Source organism: Spermophilus citellus (genome assembly GCF_964194105.1).
Source record: "Spermophilus citellus genome assembly, chromosome: X".
NCBI classification, from domain to species: Eukaryota; Metazoa; Chordata; class Mammalia; order Rodentia; family Sciuridae; genus Spermophilus; species Spermophilus citellus.
Window position 1 is genome coordinate 17316694 of NC_138190.1, and position 19587 is coordinate 17336280.

Sequence of the window (19587 nt, forward strand, 5' to 3'; positions counted from 1 at the left end):
AGTATGGACACTCCTGCTTGTTTCCGCAGTCCATATGAGTGATATGATTTTTCCCAACCTTTCACCTTCAGTCTATGTATATCTTTTCCTATCAAATGCGTCTCCTGTAGGCAGCATATTGTTGGGTCTTGTTTTGTGATCCATTCAACTAGCCTGTGTCTCTTAATTGGTGAGTTTAAGCCATTAACATTTAGGGTTATTATTGAGATATGGTTTGTTCTTCCAGCCATATTTGTTTATTAATGTTACTAAACCTGATTTGTTTTCTTCTTTGATTATTTTCCCCCCTTTATTGTCCTACTCCCACTGTTGGTTTTCATTGTTATTTTCCATTTCCTCTTCCTGTAATGTTTTGCCAAGGATTTTTTGAAGAGATGGTTTTCTAGCTGCAAATTCTTTTAACTTTTTTTTTATCGTGGAAGGTTTTAATTTCATCTTCTATCCTGAAGCTTAATTTCACCGGATACATGATTCTTGGCTGGAACCCATTTTCTTTCAGTGTTTGAAATATGTTATTCCAGGATCTTCCAGCTTTCAGAGTCTGTGTTGAAAGATCAGCTGTTATCCTGATTGGTTTACCCCTAAATGTAATCTGCTTCCTTTCTCTTGTAGCTTTTAAAATTCTCTCCTTAGTCTGTATGTTGGGCATCTTCATTATAATGTGTCTAGGTGTGGATCTCTTATGATTTTGCACATTCGGCGTCCTGTAGGCTTCTAGGATTTGGGATTCTGTCTCATTCTTCACGTCTGGGAAGTTTTCTCGTATTATTTCATTGAATAGATTGTTTATTCCTTTGGTATGGACCTCCATGCCTTCCTGTATCCCAATGACTCTTAAGTTTGGTCTCTTTATGTTATCCCATATCTCTTGGATGTTCTGCTCATGGTTTCTTAACTGTCTTGCTGAGCTGTCTATGTTCTTTTCAAGTTGAAATACTTTGTCTTCATTGTCTGATGTTCTATCTTCTAAGTGTTCTACTCTGCTGGTAGTATTCTCAATTGAGTTTTTAAGTTGGTTTATTGCTTCCTGAATTTCTAGGATTTCTATTTGTTTGTTTTTTATTACCTCTATCTCCCTGTATAATTGATCCTTTGCTTCTTGGATTTGTTTATGTAATTCCTTGTCAAAGTGATCTTTCATTGTCTGATTTTGCTGTATCATGTCTTCCTTGAAACTCCAGATCATCTGAAGCATGTATATCCTGAATTCTTTATCTGACATTCCATCTGTTGCAGCTATTACCTCTTTTAAAGTTGAGTTGACCTGCATTGCTTGTGTTCCTTTCTTGCCTTGTCTTTTCATACTGCTCGCGTTTCTTTCTGCTTGGTAAAACTGTTGTGTTTTTGAAATTTTCCCCCTATTTATTTATATTGGTCTTGTATAGTTGAAAAATCTCCCTTGCAGAGCGGGTAGTGGCTGTGCTCCTCCTCCAATTGGGGTGATCTGTCTACTAGCTGGCGGGCCGCTAGGCCTGCTCTGCCAGTCGGTCGCAGGTCTGCCCACCCTGCGGGCGTGGGTGGCAGCTTTGCTCTGGCCTCACACCAATTGTGGTGACGTGACTACCACGCCCACGGGTCGTTGGGCCTGATCCGGATGCGGGTGGCGGCTCTGCTCTGCCTCCACTCCGACCAGTGTGACGTGTCTGTCTCGCCGGCCGGCCGCTGGGCCCGTTCCGCCTGTGGGCCGCCGGTCTGCCTACCTTGCGAGCTCTGGCGGCGGCTCTGCTCGGCCCCCACTCCAAATGGGGTGACTTGACTGCCACGCTGGTGGGTCGCTGGGCCTTTTCTGGGCACAGGCAGTGGCCCCACTCAGCCCCCACTCCAATCGGTGCGACGTGTCCACCACACTGGCAGGCCTCCGGGCCCGTCCCGCCAGTGGGTCGCGGGTCTGCCTACCTTGCCGGCTCGGGCAGCGGCTCTGCTTGGCCCCTACTCCAAATGGGGTGACTTGACTACCACGCCATTGGGTGGCTGGACCTGATCCAGGCGTGGGCGGCTGCTCTCTTTAGCCCCAGCTGCAGTAGGGGTGATGTGATACCACGCCGGCGGGTTGCTTGGCCTGTTCTGGCCGCAGGCGGCAGTTCCACTCTGCCCCTCTGCCCCCATAGCACCCAGCAGGACCCGGACCGAGAAGCAGTTTCCGTGGGATCCCCAGCCCAGGGCCAAAGCAGCTCCGGGAGCCAGAACCCAGCTGCCCCGAGCTCGGTGCATGCTCTGCTGGGAGCGGGCTCCAAGAATCAGACTCCGCGGGTTCCCCCAGCCATGGGCCAAAACAGTTCTGGGAGCCAGAACCTGGCTGCTCAGAGCTCAGTGCACGGTCCGCTAGGAGCGGGCTCCAAGAATCAGACTCCGCGGGTTCCCCCAGCCATGGGCCAAAACAGTTCTGGGAGCCAGAACCTGGCTGCTCAGAGCTCAGTGCACGGTCCGCTAGGAGCAGGCTCCAAGAAGCAGTCTCCGTGGGTTCCCCAGCCCTGGACCAAAGCAGCTCCAGGAACCAGAACCCGGCTGCTCAGAGCTCGGAGCACGCTCAGCTAGGGGCGAGCTCCAAGAAGTCGTCACTGCGGGTTCCCTAGCCCTGAGCCTGAGCTATCTGTCTGCAAGACGCAGGCAAATAACAGCCTGAAATCACCTGTTCCGTAGCTGAATGAGTTGAGATCAGTAGAAAACAGGGATGATTACATCAGCTCTCCAAGATGGTGGCCGCTGGCCTCCTCCGTGGAATGACCGGTGTGGAGAACCGAACTGGACCGCTTCCCTCCTCCGTCTCAAACCCAGAACTAAGCACTGAGCGCAGCCATTCCACCGCTGGCAGAAGCCCACAGAATCCGCAGTGCTGCACCTCCTCGCTGCCACCTCTCCGCTTCCCAGCGCGCGCCGCAGACTCCGGCCGTGGGGCAATCCGCCGAACAAGCCGTGTGACCCTCCGTGCGGAGAAATCGCCCGCAACCGAGCCCCCGCCGCCGATCCTCATGCGATGAAAATCCCTCCACTAGATTCTGGAGCACCTCAATTTCGCTGGAAATTCCCAGCAAGACAGCCTTCAGCTGTTTTAACTCGTCATTCTCCCGCACAGTGACGCGGCACACGGGGGTGATGCACTCCCTTCGCCGCCATCTTCCCCTCTCCTCTTTATCTATTTTTTGTTGTTTTTAGATATACATGACAGCAGGACACATTTTGACATATTATACATACATGGAGGGCAACTCATTTCAATTTTGATCCCATTCTTCTGGTTGTACATGATGTGGAGTTATACTAGTTATATATTCATATATGAGCCTAGGAAATTTATGTCCAATTCATTCTACTGTCTTTCCTATTCCCATCCCCACTCCCTTCCCTCATAATTATGTTCTATCATAATTATGTTTCATCTAAAACTCAATCTGTTTTCTTCTTCCAAGATTATACTGAAGCAAATCCAAAATATATCATTTAATCCATATGCATTTTAGTATATACTCCTAAAAGTTAAGAACTCTTTTTAAAACACAGATTCACCCAAAAACCTATACTAATTATTCTTATAAAGTATTATTATTTACATAAATTATAAATTATTCTTATAAAACATCTTAAAAGTGAATTTCTCCAATTGTCTTATCAATTTGTTTATTCTAGTCAACATACAATAATATCCACATATTGCAATTCATTTATGTCCCTTTAAAAGTATACATCCTTTCTCCATCTCCCCTATTATCTTTTTCTTTTTTGAAGAAAATGAATCATTCATCTTATAAAGTTTTCATGTTTTTTTCATTAGTGCATTATAATTATACATAATAGTGGGGTTCATTTTGATGTTTTCATACATGCATGGAATATAAATTTGCTCAATTACGATCCCTAGTTCTTCCATTCTCCTTCCTCTCCTCCTTGGTCTGATCTCTTTCCTTTACTGGTCTTTCTTATATTTATTTATTTATTTTTTAATTTCTAGATAAAAGTGAAGGAGAAATTCACTGTGGTATATTATTACTTATTTTGGTCAATTGCCTTCCACAGTTCCTCCCTTTTCCTATCTATCCTCCTTCCCTTTCAACATTTTTCCTCTACTTCAGGGATCTCCCTTCTATTTCCATGGGATCCCCCTTTTTTATTTCCATATTTCTTTCTAGCTTCTACTTACAAGAGAAACATTTGACCTTTGACTTTCTGAGTTTGGCTTATTTCACTTAGCATGATGTTCTCCAGTTCCATCCATTTACCAGTAAATGCCATAATTTCATTTTTATTTATGGCTGAGTAAAACTTCATTTTGTATATATAACATGTTTTCTTTATCCATTCATCTGTTTATGGACATCTGGACTGGTTCCCACCTTGGCTGTTGTGAACTGCACCAGTATAAAAATTATGCATGTATTGCTTTACCATGATGATTTCACTTCCTTTGGACAAATGTGGAGGAGTGGGATAGCTTGGTCTTGGTGGTGTTTCCATTCCTAGTCTTTTAAGGAATTTCCAATGCTCTTTCCAAAGTGGTTGTGGTAATTTGTAGTCCTACCAACAAAGATGTATAAGTGGACCTTTTCCTCCATATCCTTGCCAGTATTTATTATTAATTGTTTTCTTGACAACCACCATTCTAACTGGAGTGATGAAATCTCAGTGTACATTTTATTTGCATTTCCCTAATTTCTAGGTATCTTGAACACTTTTTCATATATTTGTTGGCCATTTATATTTCTTGAAAAATTTCTGTATAGTAATTTTGCCCCTTGTTATTAGGTTTGGTGGTTTGTTTTTTTTTGGGGGGTGTTCAGTTTTTTGAATCCTTTATGTTTTCTGGATATTAATCTCCTGTTGGAGGAGTAGCTGGCAATGATTTTCTCCCATTTTTTAAGGCTCTCTGTTTATGCTTTTAATTGTTTCCTTTGCTGTGCAAAAGGTTTTTAATTTGATGCCATTCCATTTATTGATTCTTGGTTATATTTCTGAATTTATTGTTACAATGAGAAGCTTCTTCAGAATCAAGATTTTTTTTGTCAATAATGCTTCTAAAGTGTCAGTGAATTTTCATGAAAAAGCTCATAATGTCTGATTTTGTCTGTTTCAAATCCAATGATTCATTAGAGTTTGCAAATTGATGATATTCTAATTTTTATCATGTTTTCATTTGTTATAATTCTTATATAAAGATAACTTTTTCTTTATAATTATTTTTATTACTCTGAGGTAAAATTCATATAGGAAAACCAGGGTAAATGCTTGATTCTTTTTATTCGAGCAAGACCCAAAGATGATCATTGCATTTTCTTTTTGTCATAATTATGAACTCTTGATTTAAACCTATTTAATGTATCTAAATCCCTTGTAAATTTCCCCATGTTTTGATGAGTAATGAAAAATTTGAAATTGACTTTTATTGATATAAACTTCATAATCTTGATAGTTTCCTTGATTTCTGCTATGGAAGGATGTTCTTTGTTCATCTTTTTCTTTTTTCTCTTTTGAAACCAGGGGTAATTTACCACTAACTACATACCTAACCCTTTTTATATTTTATTTTGAGACAGGTCTCTCTAAATTGCTTAGGACTTTGCTAAATTACTGAGGCTAGCCTTGAACTTGTGATCCTCCTACCTCAGCCTCCCAGTTGCTGAAATTATAGTTGTGCACCACCACACCCAGTTCCTCCTTGTTCATCTTTTATATTACCTGTCCCAAACTAGGAATCAGATACTTCTCCAAGAATCCCTGGTTCCTTTGATAGGGAATAGTATGTTGACATCACAGTCTAGGTACTGGGAGTACTCTCTGTTATTGATGTTTCATTGTTCCTAGACCTTTTCTTGCTGCAGACTTAGAAAATATTTTTGTTAAGATGAAATATATCATTCATGCACAGCAATAATTCTAATTCAATTTTAGGACTGCAGAGGTTTTGTTTAATCTCATTAAATTTTCATGTGCTTCTCATCTGTTTCATGACAGATGCCTGAGTTCTTCAAGACATTGATATATCATGACTGTTTCAGAATAATAGCAAATGTTACATTCATTTCTTTCACTTTGTTTTGATATTTGTGGATTGCCTTATTTAGTTAATTAATTTAAGTTTATTTTTTACACAAATGGAACACAACTTTTCATTTCTCTGGTTGTACATGTTGTAGAGTCAACCATTCATGTGATCATACCCATACACAGGGGTAATAATGTCAATCTCATTCTACTATTTTTCTCTCCCCACATACCTCCTTCCTACCCACCCACTGCTCAATCCAAAGTTCCTCCATTCTTCCCTGCCCCCCATTATGGATCAGCATCCACTTATCAGAGAAAACATTTGGACTTTGGTTTTCTGGGATTGGCTTACTTTGCTTAGCATGTTATTCTCCAACTTCATCCATTTACCTGTAAATGCCATAATTTCATTCTTATTTAAGGCTGACTAATATTCCATTGTGTATATATACCACAAACAATCAATGGAGTGAAGAGATATACTACAGGATGGGAGAAATTTTTACCACATGCACATCAGATAGAGCACTAATCTCCAGGATATGTAAAGAACTCAAATCTATAACATAAAAAAAAACAATCAATAAATGTGCTAAGGAAATGAACAGATACTTCACAGAAGAATATACAAATATATGAAAATTGATTAGCAAATTTATGAAAAAAATGTTCAACATCTCTAGTAATTAGAGAAATGCAAATTGAAACTATTCGAAGATTTCATCTCATTCCAGTCAGAATGGCAATTATCAAGAATTCAAGCAACAATAAGTGCTGGCAAGGATGTGGGGATAAAGGTACACTGATTTGTTGCTGGTGGGACTGCAAAATGGTGCAATAACTTTAGAAAGCAGTATGGAGATTCCTTAGCAAAACTTGGAATGGAACCACCATTTGACCCAGCTATCCTCGGTCTATACCCAAATGACTTAAAATCAGCAGGCTACAGTGATGGATTGCCTTTTAAAATCACTTCTTGCCGAGTGTGGTGGCACGCACCTATAATCCCAGCCATTTGTGAGGCTGAAGCAAAGATGATCATGAGTTCAAAACCAGGTTCAGCAATGTTGTGAGAACCTCAGCAACTTTCAAGACCTTGTCTCAAAATAAAAAGTAAAAAGGGATGGGGATGTGGAACAGTGGCTAAATACCCCTGGGTTCAATCCCTGGTATATATGTATGTATGTATGTGTGTGTGTGTGTGTGTGTGTGTGTGTGTGTGTGTATAATCTATTTTTTATAATTAGGCAAAATGTTAACATGATTTGAAAGTCAAATCTGCAAAATAAGAAGTCTAGCCATGCCAGGCGTTGTGGCACAGGCCCATTATCCCAGCAGCTAGGGAGGCTGAGGCAGGAGGATTGTGAGTTCTAAGCTAGCCTCAGCAACAGCGAGGCACTAAGCAACTCAGTGAGACCCTGTCTCTAAATAAAATACAAAATAAGACTGGGGATGTATTTGGCTCAGTGGTTGAGTGCCCCTGAGTTCAGTCCAGTAGCCACTTCCTCCCAAATAAGAAGTCTAACCATGTCTGCCATGTCTGTTAGCTCTCTCTTTACCCAATACATATTTATATATGAAATTAGATAGAATATAGAATTGTGAAGTAAGGGCAAAAACACAGACTCTCAGACTCAGGTGTTAATTTAATATCAGTAAGAAAGTTGTGGATTAATAATTGAAAATCTTCAAATTAGAAAGAGAATAAAGCACAACATTTTAAATGTTTATTCAATTGGCCTAAATATAATAATGATGGAACTTTTTTATTAACATGAGAAAAAGAGTGTGCAAGAGTGACCATCAATGCTAAAAACAGCAGAAAATTTTGGTAAAAGTTGTAGAGGCAAAGCTGTTTGATTTCTCAACAATGAAGTACTTTTTTAATTTCAGAGAGATAAGCTTCTTTGAAGGAGCAAAGCAGAGTTTCAAAGAGTAATAAGGGACTAAGTAGAAAGGAAATGGAGAAAGCATAAAAACTTTCTCATGATGCTGGGTGTTAGAAAAGTAGGAACAGGAAACACACAGAGCTATTGCTAATTTGAGAAATAAAATCTAACAGAGACTCTCTTTTCTACATTAAAAAATCTTAGAGAGGAAATTATCAGAAAAAGATTACAAAGGGAAAAGGTAAATACTGGAGCAAATTTCTCAACAGTCAGGAAGAAATGAATTCAAGGACAAAGAACAGCCAACAATTCAGTATCCCTGTACAGAGATTAAACCTCTACAGGAGAACTATGGGACACTAAGCTTATTCAAAGGAAACATATTAATAAATTCAGATATGCGCTGTTTTCATACCAATGCCGAATTCTTTTTTTAATATTTATTTTATTAGGTGTAGATGGACACAACACAATGCCTTTATTTTTATGTGGTGTTGAGGATCGAACCCGGGTCCTGCCCATGCTAGGCGAGCGCTCTACCTCTGAGCCACAATCCCAGCCCCCAATGCCGAATTCTTTCACAGAGGTGCTGATACTATTTCCCACTCAGTGATATGCCTAGAAACCAAAAAGTCCCATGTCAAGTTTACTCTGATTTAGAACTTTCTCAGAAACAAAAAAATTCAGTTCATTGCTAATTTTTTTTTCTGTTTAGACTGGTGCATAACCCACACAGTTTAGTCTACTCCTAATACAGTGGAGAATAAATACACCTCATTCTTTTGGATGCGTTTAAGGTCAGATCAACTTGTCATGATGATCTCTGTTATCTTTGTTCACTACCCACATTGTAAAATAGTAGGGTTGTACACACTCTTCCACACTCTTATTCACACTTCGCTCTATATGGGTCTACTTCTTCTCAAACCTTCCCACTATGTTCTCTGGAAACTTCTATTTCATGGTAGACATTCTTATATCCTCAAACTCATTATTAAATGTTTTTTCCCACTTTGTAGCCCTAATTTGTATTCGCTGTTGCTATTTGCAAACCATCATTCTTTTCCTGTTTCTGACAACAGTTTGAGGATATGCTGTCCCACTGAATCTGTTATTCATTGACATCTCATATTGTGTCAGTTTATCAGCTTGGTTTTTCAGCTATTTGACATGGTCAGGAAAAAAAACGTACATCAGCTATGTTGTTGAGAAAAAACATGGAGTGCTTTCTGGAGGATAGAATTATATCCTTTCTGGAGGATAGAATTATAGTGAAGCTAGATTGAGCAAGCAGGCAGGAGGTGTGAGCCATACTAAATCCTAAAATTATGAATAGAGAAGGTGGTATGTTGGTATGTTGGAACTAGTTCATACCAGTTCATAAGAACCAATCGTTAAAGTTTCAGAAATTTTGTAATCCAGTAGACATCACATTGGGAGCTCTGCAAATATTATAAGTCAGGATCCTTTTCCCCCTGAAAGCTAATTGTTAAACATTTACCAGAACACCACTGGGTGATAGAAAGGAAAACAAAATGAAATACCGAGAGGGTATATAATGTTAGGAAAATTTAAAACCAAATTTTGTCCAATTTACAATTATGTCTAGGACCAGCATCACCTTAAAATCTAAGTCCAAGAAATAAAAATTACATAGATTTAAACAGTAGGTTTAAGAGAAGCAAGATTAAAGATTAATTCTTATTTCTAAAGAAAAACAATGGAAAAATATCCTTTTTTACCTTAACAAATATGATTCATATGTAGTAATAGGGCTGAATTACAAATGTAAGGAAACAAATGGAGATGATATTGTCATATTTTCCTGTATCACTAGATATCTCTATGTTGAACTCAGTACACAGTATTTCTTCTGTGCTTAATTAGATTACTGATTCAGCTTTGCTTTTCAAAAAATTTACATGGATAAAGAATCTAGAAATCAACAAGAATAATGAGGTATAGAGAATACATTGCTTTCAGGAACATTTACACAGTGATAATGAAAAAAGTAGCATTTATATCATATCTCCTCTTATCCACTATATGATATTGAACAAGTCACATGACCTCTCAACTCATTTACTAAGCTAAAATATGACAATGCAGACACCTTTCTTACATTAATTGTGAAGATTACTCAAGATAACTGCAGTTCAGTGACCTGCTCATAGTGGACACCAAAAGGTTCAGTTCCCATCTCCTCTTTACCCTCAAACTTTCGGGTTCTATCAGGTAAGAATAAATTTCCATTCTTGAGAAGATGGAAATGTGTATGAGGGAGCTTCCCAGTAACCTCCCCTTTTTCACAGTTGGAATGCTCTAATCCTGGGGTGGCAAACGTTCTATAAAAAGCCAGAGAGTAAATATTTTAGAATTTACAACTCATATAGTCTCTGTTGCAACTATTCAACTCTGCTATTATAGCACAAAAGTTACCACAGACTATCCATGAACAAATGACTACGTCTCTGTTCCCATAAACATTATTGTGGAGGCCTAAATTTAAATTTTAAATAATTTTTACCTATCATGAGATATTATTCTTTCACCCAGTTAACATGTAAGAATTCATACCTAGCTCATGGAACATTACAAAAACGTGGAAGGTCAGATTTGCCTGAGAGCTGTAGTTTGCTGACTATTGCTCTAATCTTCCATTTCAGGGAAAAAAGCAAACAAAACAAAACAGTATAGTCCGGTTGTTTTAAAACATATGTTTAAACTTTGGAATCTTTTGTTTAAAGACAATCTTGCATAAAAGATATCTGTTCCCAGAATTTCTATGACTGGAATGAGGATAGGGGTTTAGCATCAATCCCACTTCATCCTCCTCCCTTCCACCAATACACATACAAGTTACTGAAAGAATTTATGGCACATATTTTCTTGAAACCATACAATGAAATATCAAAAAGACATGCTAGAAATTTAAGGGAAAAATGTAAATATAGAAAAGGAATAGAGTGATAATTGAAAGAGTCCTCCACTGGCTACATATTTCTCAATTTTCTTTTCAATTTCTGAGCATGTCCTGCAACCCAATAATTTCACTTTAGGTTAAGATCCTTGGAAAACATTTGCACTTTCATTAAAAGACATGAGTAAGACTCAGCACAGTGGTGTTCTGTCATCCCAGTGACTTTGGAGGCTGAAGTAGGAGGATCACAAGTTCATTTGAGGCAAGCCTTGGCAACTTAGTGAGACCATGCATCAAAATAAAAACAAATAAAAAGGGCTGAGGAAATAGCTCAGTGGTACAGTACCCCTAGGTTCATTCTCCAGTAAAACAAACAAAAAAAAGAGACATGAATGAAATGTTCATATCATGTTGTTTTTAATATCCATTGATAGGGAGATATTCAGACTAATTATTTAAAAATCTATTGATATTAAAACAAATAAATAAATATAGCATATAAACAGAATATAATACTATACATGAATAAAATGAGGAAGTACATACATGCAAACATGGATGATTGTCATAAGCAGAAAATTAAGTGTAAAAGAAAACCTCAGAAAAATTCCTAATCTGAAATTTCACTATTATTTAAGTTTCACCATATAGGTATAATAATGGTGCAAGTAAAATTGACAGAATAATTTGTACAATATTCAGGAGTCTGACTACATCAGAGGGTGAGATAGGAAAAAGGATTAGTGCTGGGGAGGGTCATATAAGGGGTTCATGAGAAACATCCAATTGTTGCATTTCTTGAGCATGACAGTGAGTTCAGAGGTATTTATATTATCATTATTTATAAGCCTTATGTGTATATTATATTATTTGTGTACATAAAAATCATAAGAAGGCTAAAGATAAATTCATTTGTAATGACTTAAGCCTTTATTTATATATGGATAGAACAGATACTAAAAGGACTTAAACTAACAGTAATAAGATTATGGTGATTATTTTCTTATGTTTTTCAAATTTTCTATAGTAAATAGAAATATATGCTTTATAAGAAAAACAACTATTAATAAATAGCAAGTGGGGGCTGGGGCTGGGGCTCAGCAGTAGCGCACTTGCTTGGCATGTGTGAGGCGCTGGGTTTGATTCTCAGCATGGCATAAAATAAATAAAATAAAGGTCTATAAACAACTAAAATAAAATCTTAAAAAAATAAGTTGTAAGTGCTTGGGACAGCAGTATATTCAATCGAATTCTAGAAAATTATTGTACTGAATCAACTCACTGATAGTAGAATGTACTTTGAAGAAGACACCCAAAATAAACTTCAGACATGTAACTGAAAGGCAAAAGGAAGAAAAAAAATGCCCCAGGAGCCAATGAGAATGTCAACCCCTTGCAAAAAATTATTTCATAGGAGAAGAATTTCAGGAGACTATTAGAATAAGAAGCTGCTTATAATGCTGCCAAAGGTGACCTTTATCATCCAGTCATGTTCTATTCAGAACGATTATTCAGTTTTCAGTTGCTATGTATAGTAGCTGTGTGATATAGTCATGTTTAAAGGGTAGAGGCTGTTCATTTTCATTTTCAGTCTCTCTTTTTGGCTGTTATTAAGATTTCATGGAGTTTGAGAATTGTCTGTCCCCTGAGACCTTGCAAAATGAGTGGCAAGTACAAAGACTTTTTTGATGCTCAATGTCAGAAAGGACAATTTACCTAGCTGTGCTTCAGCCCAGCAACACACATACAACTTTTGTTGTGTTTTACAACAAGCATTCCAATCATTGCATTTTTATTAACTGTTCATATTGAATGAAGTGTGCACAATTTTATTGATTAATACATTAAGAATGGTGTTTGATAACATCACTCTGATCAAAATAAACAAGGCAGCACCAGCATTATTTATTATAACACACTATCCAATACTGATACTTAGATTTGAGTCAGGTAGTATAATTTTACAACCTATGGTCTCCCTATTGTAATCATTCTGTAGTATGTCTCTCAAAATATAACCTAAGAGGAAGCCATGGTTTACACGACCCCTTTTCTTTTTGATCACACACATGTCTTTCTCCCATCCCTTTTACCATTTTTTATTTCTACTAAGGATATTGATAGGTAAGAATTCCAATCATCAGAATTTTCAGATACTTTTATGTATAATATATTTAAAATAATCTGGTCCCTTAACTAAAATTCAATTAAACATTCTCTCTATATATCATAGCAATGTGAATTATGCTAGGAAAAATATCTGTGGATTTAATATAATTAATTTTCAACATGGAGTCAAGAAACATTATAATAAGGCTGCAAAGGTGGTTTGATAAAATATAGACTATCTTTTGTAGAAATGGTGTGAAAGTTCAGCTAGTTCAATCATTCACTCGATGCTTGAATTCCCTATAAAACATCTGCATCCATTAGTCACTATGTCATCCTTGAAATGCTCCAGGAAGGGAGAAGGTAAGACTTTTAGAATCAACCCATTTGAAATACAAGGTACTAATTTGCATTTACTTTTTATATAAAAATTACTCCAAATGTGTTTACTAATCCTTATTTTAAATTCAGTATGACATATTACTGGGAAAAAGGAGTTTTATAGCACTACATTATTGGGAATAATCCCTCCTTGGTTTTCTTACACATATTCTATTCAAAAATAATTTGTGAGGTCCCAAAAAACTCAGAGATTTCTTCTTATTTGACCTCCAAAATAAAATAATTAAATAGTGGAAAAGACCCTAGCTTCTAGGACACATGCAAGGATCTAAAAAAAAAAGTACTTGAAATGAGTCACCATTTTTATCTTTTAAATTTACTCTGAACACTTGTGTTTGGTCCAAGCAAACAGGCCCAGCACTTCTTGCCAAGATGATATTCTGTTTAAGAAAGATGCATTGTAAAATTCACACAATTCTCAAGAAGTTGTATTATAAAGGAAAACAAGATAACCACTAAACAATCCTGGATGGTAAAAGTTAGAAGGACATTTTGAGTTTCCTGCATTAAATTTCACTAAATGATTTTAGAAAACGTTTGCTTCTAGCTACAAAAGGTGCTTTTCAAATAACAGGAATGAATTTTTCCTCTACAAAAATTTTGATGTGATGTAGTCCTATAATCCCCATCACTAGAAAGACAGGGCTCTGGGATTTAAATACTACTCAGTTTTCAAGATCCCCTGGTACCAAACCCAGTATAGACTCATGATAGTCTAAGTCTTAGTGTGGGGGAGCAACTAGTCTGAAATGAAATGCTAGACAGACTCTTTTAAAAATTCTTTTTAGTTATGTACAAGACCAGGATACAACCTAATTGGGAAATCATGGAAAACAACCCATTCCAATTTAGTTCCCAGTACTCCCCTGCCTGCACCCCCACTCCACCAATTTATCTTCAATCCATTTACAGTTCCCTTTTTTTGTTGTTGTTGTTGTTGTTTGTTTTTTGAATTCATGTCCTGTAGATACACACAATGCCAGGACCCACTGTGGCACATTCATACATGCACATATGAAATTTTGGTCAGATTCATTCCACTGTTCTTCCCTTTTCCTGTTCCTTCTTCCTCCTGCTCAATCCCCATTGTCTACTGATAGTATCTCTATTTTGATGAAATTCACTCATCTTTTTCCCCACTCTCTTTTTTTATCTTATTTCTCCCTATCCTTATTTTTGGATTACCTTCTGCAAATCAAAGTAAACATTCAATCTTTGACTTTTTGATCCTGACTTATTTCACTTAGCATGATAATTTACATTCCCATCCACTTACCAGCAAATGCCATAATTCTATTCTTCATTATGGCTGTGTATATATACCACAGTTAACTTATCTACTGTTGAAGGGCACCTGGGCTTGTTCCATAGCTTAACTATTGTGAATTGTGCTGCTATAAAAAATTGTTGTGGCTTCACCACTTTAGTATGCTGATTTTATTCTTTTGGATATATACTGAAGGATGGCTGGGTCATATGGTGGTTCCATTCCTATTATTTTGAGGAATCTCCAAACAGCTTTCCAGAGTGGTTGCACTAATTTGCAGTCCTACCAAAAATGTACAAGTATATTCATTTCCCTATATCCTCACAACATTTAATATTATTTGTATTTTCGATGCTTGCCATTCTGAGTGGAGTGAGATGAACTCTCAGTGTAGTTTTGATTTGCATTTCCCTAATTTCTAGGGGAGTTGAAAACGTTTTCATATATTTGTTGACCATTTGTATTACTTCTTTTGAGAAGTTTCTCTTTAATTATTTTTCCCATTTATTGTTTGGATTATTTGTTGTTGTTGTTGTTTTGCTATTAAGTTTTTTGAGTTTTTTGTATATTCTGAATATTAATGCCCTATCTTAGGAGCAAGTGACAAAGATCTTCTTCCATTCTGTAGGCTCTCTCTTCATGCTCCTACTTGTTTCCATTGCTGTGAAGAAGATTTTTAATTGGATACATCCTACTTATTCATTTTTTTAAATTTTATATCTTGCAATTTTGGGATCTTCTTGAGGATGTTGGTTCCTGTGCCAAAATGCGAGTGTCAGACCTATATATTCTTGTAGCAGTTGCAGGATTTCTAGTCTAATTCCTACATCTTTGGTCCACTTAGAGTTGAATTTTGTGCAGGGTAACAAATAGGGGTCAAATTTCATTCTTCTCCATATAATTGTTCAGTTTTCCCAGCACTATTTATTAAAAAAGTTTTCTTTTCTCCAATGAATGTTTTTGGCACCTTTGTCTAATATAAGATGACTGTATTTATGTGAGTATGTCTCTGTGTACTCTATTCTGTTCCACTGGTCCTCATGTTTGTTTTGGTGCCAGTACCATGTCATCATGTTATTTTTCTTACTGTAGCTCTGTAGTATAACTTAAGGTCTGGTATTTTGATGCCTCCCACCTTGTTCTTCTTGCTAAGGATTTCTTTGGCTATTCTGGGTCTATTATTTTTCCAAATGAGTTTCATAACTGTTTTTATTTCATTTTTTGAAGAATGTCATTGGAATTTTGATTGGAATTATATTGAATCTGAATAGTGCCTTTAGTAGTATGGCCATTTTGACAACTTTAATTCTGTCTATCCAAGAACATAAGAAGTCTTTCTATCACCTAAGGTCTTCTTCAATTTCTTTCTTTACTGTTTATACAGTTTTTATTGTAGAGGCACATCATCTCTGTTGTTTAATTGATTCCCAAATATTTTAATTTTTATCCTATTGTGAATGGGATAGTTTTCCTAATTTCTTTTTTGGCAGATTCATCATTGGAGTATAGGAATGTGGTTGTTTTATGAGTGTTGATCCTACTACTTCACTCTATTCATTTATGAGTTCTAGAAGCCTTCTGGTAGAGTTTTTGGGGTCTTCTAAATATAGGATCATGTTGTCAAGAAACAAAAATAATTCAAGCTTCTCTTATTATGTTCCTTTAATTTCCTTCTTTTTCCTAATTGCTCTGGTTAGAGTTTCAAGAATTATGTTGAATAGGAGTGGTGAAGGTGGGCATTCATGTCTTTACAATGTTGAGGTAAGTTTCTTCTATTTCTTGATTTCTAGTGTTTTAAATATGAATGAGTGCTATACCTTGTCAAAGGCTATTTTTTGCATCTATTGTGATACTTATGTGATTCTTGACCTTGACTGTATTTATGTGGTGAATTACATTTATTGATTTCTGTATGTTGAATCAACCTTTCATCCCTGGAATGAAATCCACTTGATCAATGTGTTTTTGTATGCTATTTGCCATTATTTTATTGTGAATTTTTGTATCTATATTCATCAAGGATATTGGTCTGAAGTTTTCTTTCCTTGATGTGTCTTTGTGTAGAATGAGTTTGTCAGTGTTTCCTCTTTTTCTATTCCATGCAATAACTTAAGTATGATTTGTATTAGTTCTTCTTTAAAGGTCTGACATAATTCAGCTGAGGATCCATCTGGTCCTAGGCTTTTCTTTTTTGGAAGGCTTTTGATAGCTGCTTTAATTTCATTACTTCATATTGATCTGTTAAAGTTTTCTATATCCTCATTTTCAGTTTAGTTATGTCATATGTCTCTAGGTATTTGCCAATATCTTCAAGATTTTTGAGCTTATTTGAGTATATATTTTCAAAATAGTTTCTGATGATCCTTTGTATTTCAGTAATGTGTTTGGAGATATTTCCTTTTCATCTCAAATTTTGTTGATTTGCATTCTTTCTCTTTCTTTCTCTCTTTCTCTCTCTCTCTCTCTCTCTCTCTCTCTCTCTCTCTCTCTCTCTCTCTCTCTCTCTCGTTAGTTTGGCTAAGGATTTGTCAATATTGTTTATCCTTTCAAGAAAACCAACTCCTTGTTTCAATGATCTTTTGTAATTTTTAAATTCTCAGTTTCAATGATTTGGGCTCTGATTTTAATTATGTCCCGTCTTCTACTTTTTTTTGATGTTAGTTTGTTGTTCTTTCTCTAGGGCCTTGAAATGTAATGTTAGATTATTTATTTGGTTATTATTTCTGTGTTTTGATGTATGAACTCAATTCTATGAACTTTCCTTTTAGAGCTGAATTCATATTGTCCCAGAAATTTTGATATGCTTTATCCCTTTTCTCATTTACTTCTAAGAATATCTTTCATGTCTCCTTTGATTTCTTCTGCTATATATTTGTCATTCAAAAGTGTATTATTTAATCTACAGGTGTTAGAGTGGTTTCTGTTTTTTATCTTATTGTTGATTTTTAATTTCATTCCATTATGATATGATAAAATGCAAGGTATTAGCTCTATTTTTTTGTATTTGCTAAGATTTGCTTTATAACCTAAAATATGCTCTTTAGAAAATGGTTCATGTGCTGCTGAGAAGAAAGTAAATTCACATGCATGGACAAAACATTCTATAGATGTCTACTAGTTCCATATTATTATTATGATTTTTAGTTATGTGGAATCTTTACTTAGTTTATGTTTGGATGAGCTATCCATTGGTAAGAGAGGTGTGTTAATGTCACCCAGTATTATTGTATTGTGCTTTATTCAATTCCTAATACTGAGATGAGGTTTTTAATGCATGTAGATGCACCATTGTCTAAGGCATAAATATGTATAATCATTACATCTTGTTGTTGTATGATTCCCTTAAGCAATATGAAGTGACTTTTAGCTAGAGAGAATTTTGACAGCAGATATGTCAGATGATGCAACATACACAACCAGATTTAATGAAAAGATAAATTTTACTCACTGCTCAATTTTACCAGGGCTGGACATTCCAAAGTATATTACTTTATTTATTTTTAACTTTACCTTTAAATCACTTAAAGCTAAATGTTAAGGGTAAAGATAGTCTCGCATTTTTGTGAAATCAAATATATGGAACTTCTGGAAGGTAACAACCTTTCTCAGGAATCAAATCTCTGGGCTGAAATCTTTGGAGATCTCTATGTTAAACTTATGACCAACTATGAACACTCTTTAGGAAAAAAAACTCCTTGTAAGCTTTATTCTAGACAAATATTATGTGCTTTGTAAAATTATTTTACTGAGAATAACTGAAGAGCATTTCTAATGATAAATACAGTTCCATAGTGAGTCATTTATCCAGCTACTTCTAAGTTTGAAAAACTGAGAGTCATTAAGACTCAATCAATTTCCCTATATACTTTTCACTTTCTAAATTGGCAAAAGAATATGAGATAAAAAAATAGACTCTAAAATAACTACTTTAAAAGAAACAAATAAGCTGTTTTTTACATTCAGTTATGAATATTGTAAATAAATAATTCATCCAGAAGCTGAAAGACTTACATCACTTAAGTGTTTGGGATAATCAAAAGCAAAGTGGGTCCAATTACTAAAAATGAGAAGGCAGGGAGAAAAACCAGAAAAAAAGACTTAATGATAAAGCACTGCACTATCATAATAAAAATGCACAGGCCTTTCTAGGTTATAAAATCTTAAGTGATTTTAAACTTGCAAGCATAAAGAAATAAGTAAAAGTATTAAGTAGCAAACCTATATTGCACTGGTCAGAAGGAAAACATTTATAATTCATTTAGATGGGTTGGTTTTTGCCTTATCATTGTTATCCTAGGGTTCCCTGAAAATCAGTATCTGAAATAAGACTACCTTTCCTCTAAACATTATTGCTACTACTGCCCCTTTCTATTCCAGAAGTCCCCTTTTCCTCCATTGGAAATTAGTAGGGTCAGTTTCATGGCCCTCTTTCTGTCAATCCTGACCTTCAGTAAACATCACCAAGTCTCTTAAACATGTTATTGCTTATTACTAGGACATTTCCATTGCCTACCTATGGCCATTTTCAGGAACATGGTCAAGTGGTAGAGTCACTGAACCCATAGGATAAATCCATTATAACATTCCACTTCCTTAAGTATTTTCCCCATGTAGTTATTTCTACATTTGCTGTAGGCCATGGTTATATCAGGATGGTATTGTCATCAAAAGAGACATGAAGACCAATTTTATAATATAGAAGCCACAGAGACAAACACACATAAATATAGTAATCTGATACTTGGCAAAGATGCCAAAAACATACATAGGAGAATAAATAGCATTTTAACAAACAGTGATATGATGACTGGATATCCATATGTAGAATAATAAAACTAGATATGTCTCTCACACCTTGCACAAATATCAATTCACAATAGTTCAAAGACCTAGAAACTAGACCAGAAACACTGCAATTGCTAGAAGGAAAACATAGGGTCAATTTTCAAATATAGTGCATAGACAGCAACTTCCTTAATAAGACTTATAATATTCAAGAAATAAAAATCAATAAGTGGGATGGC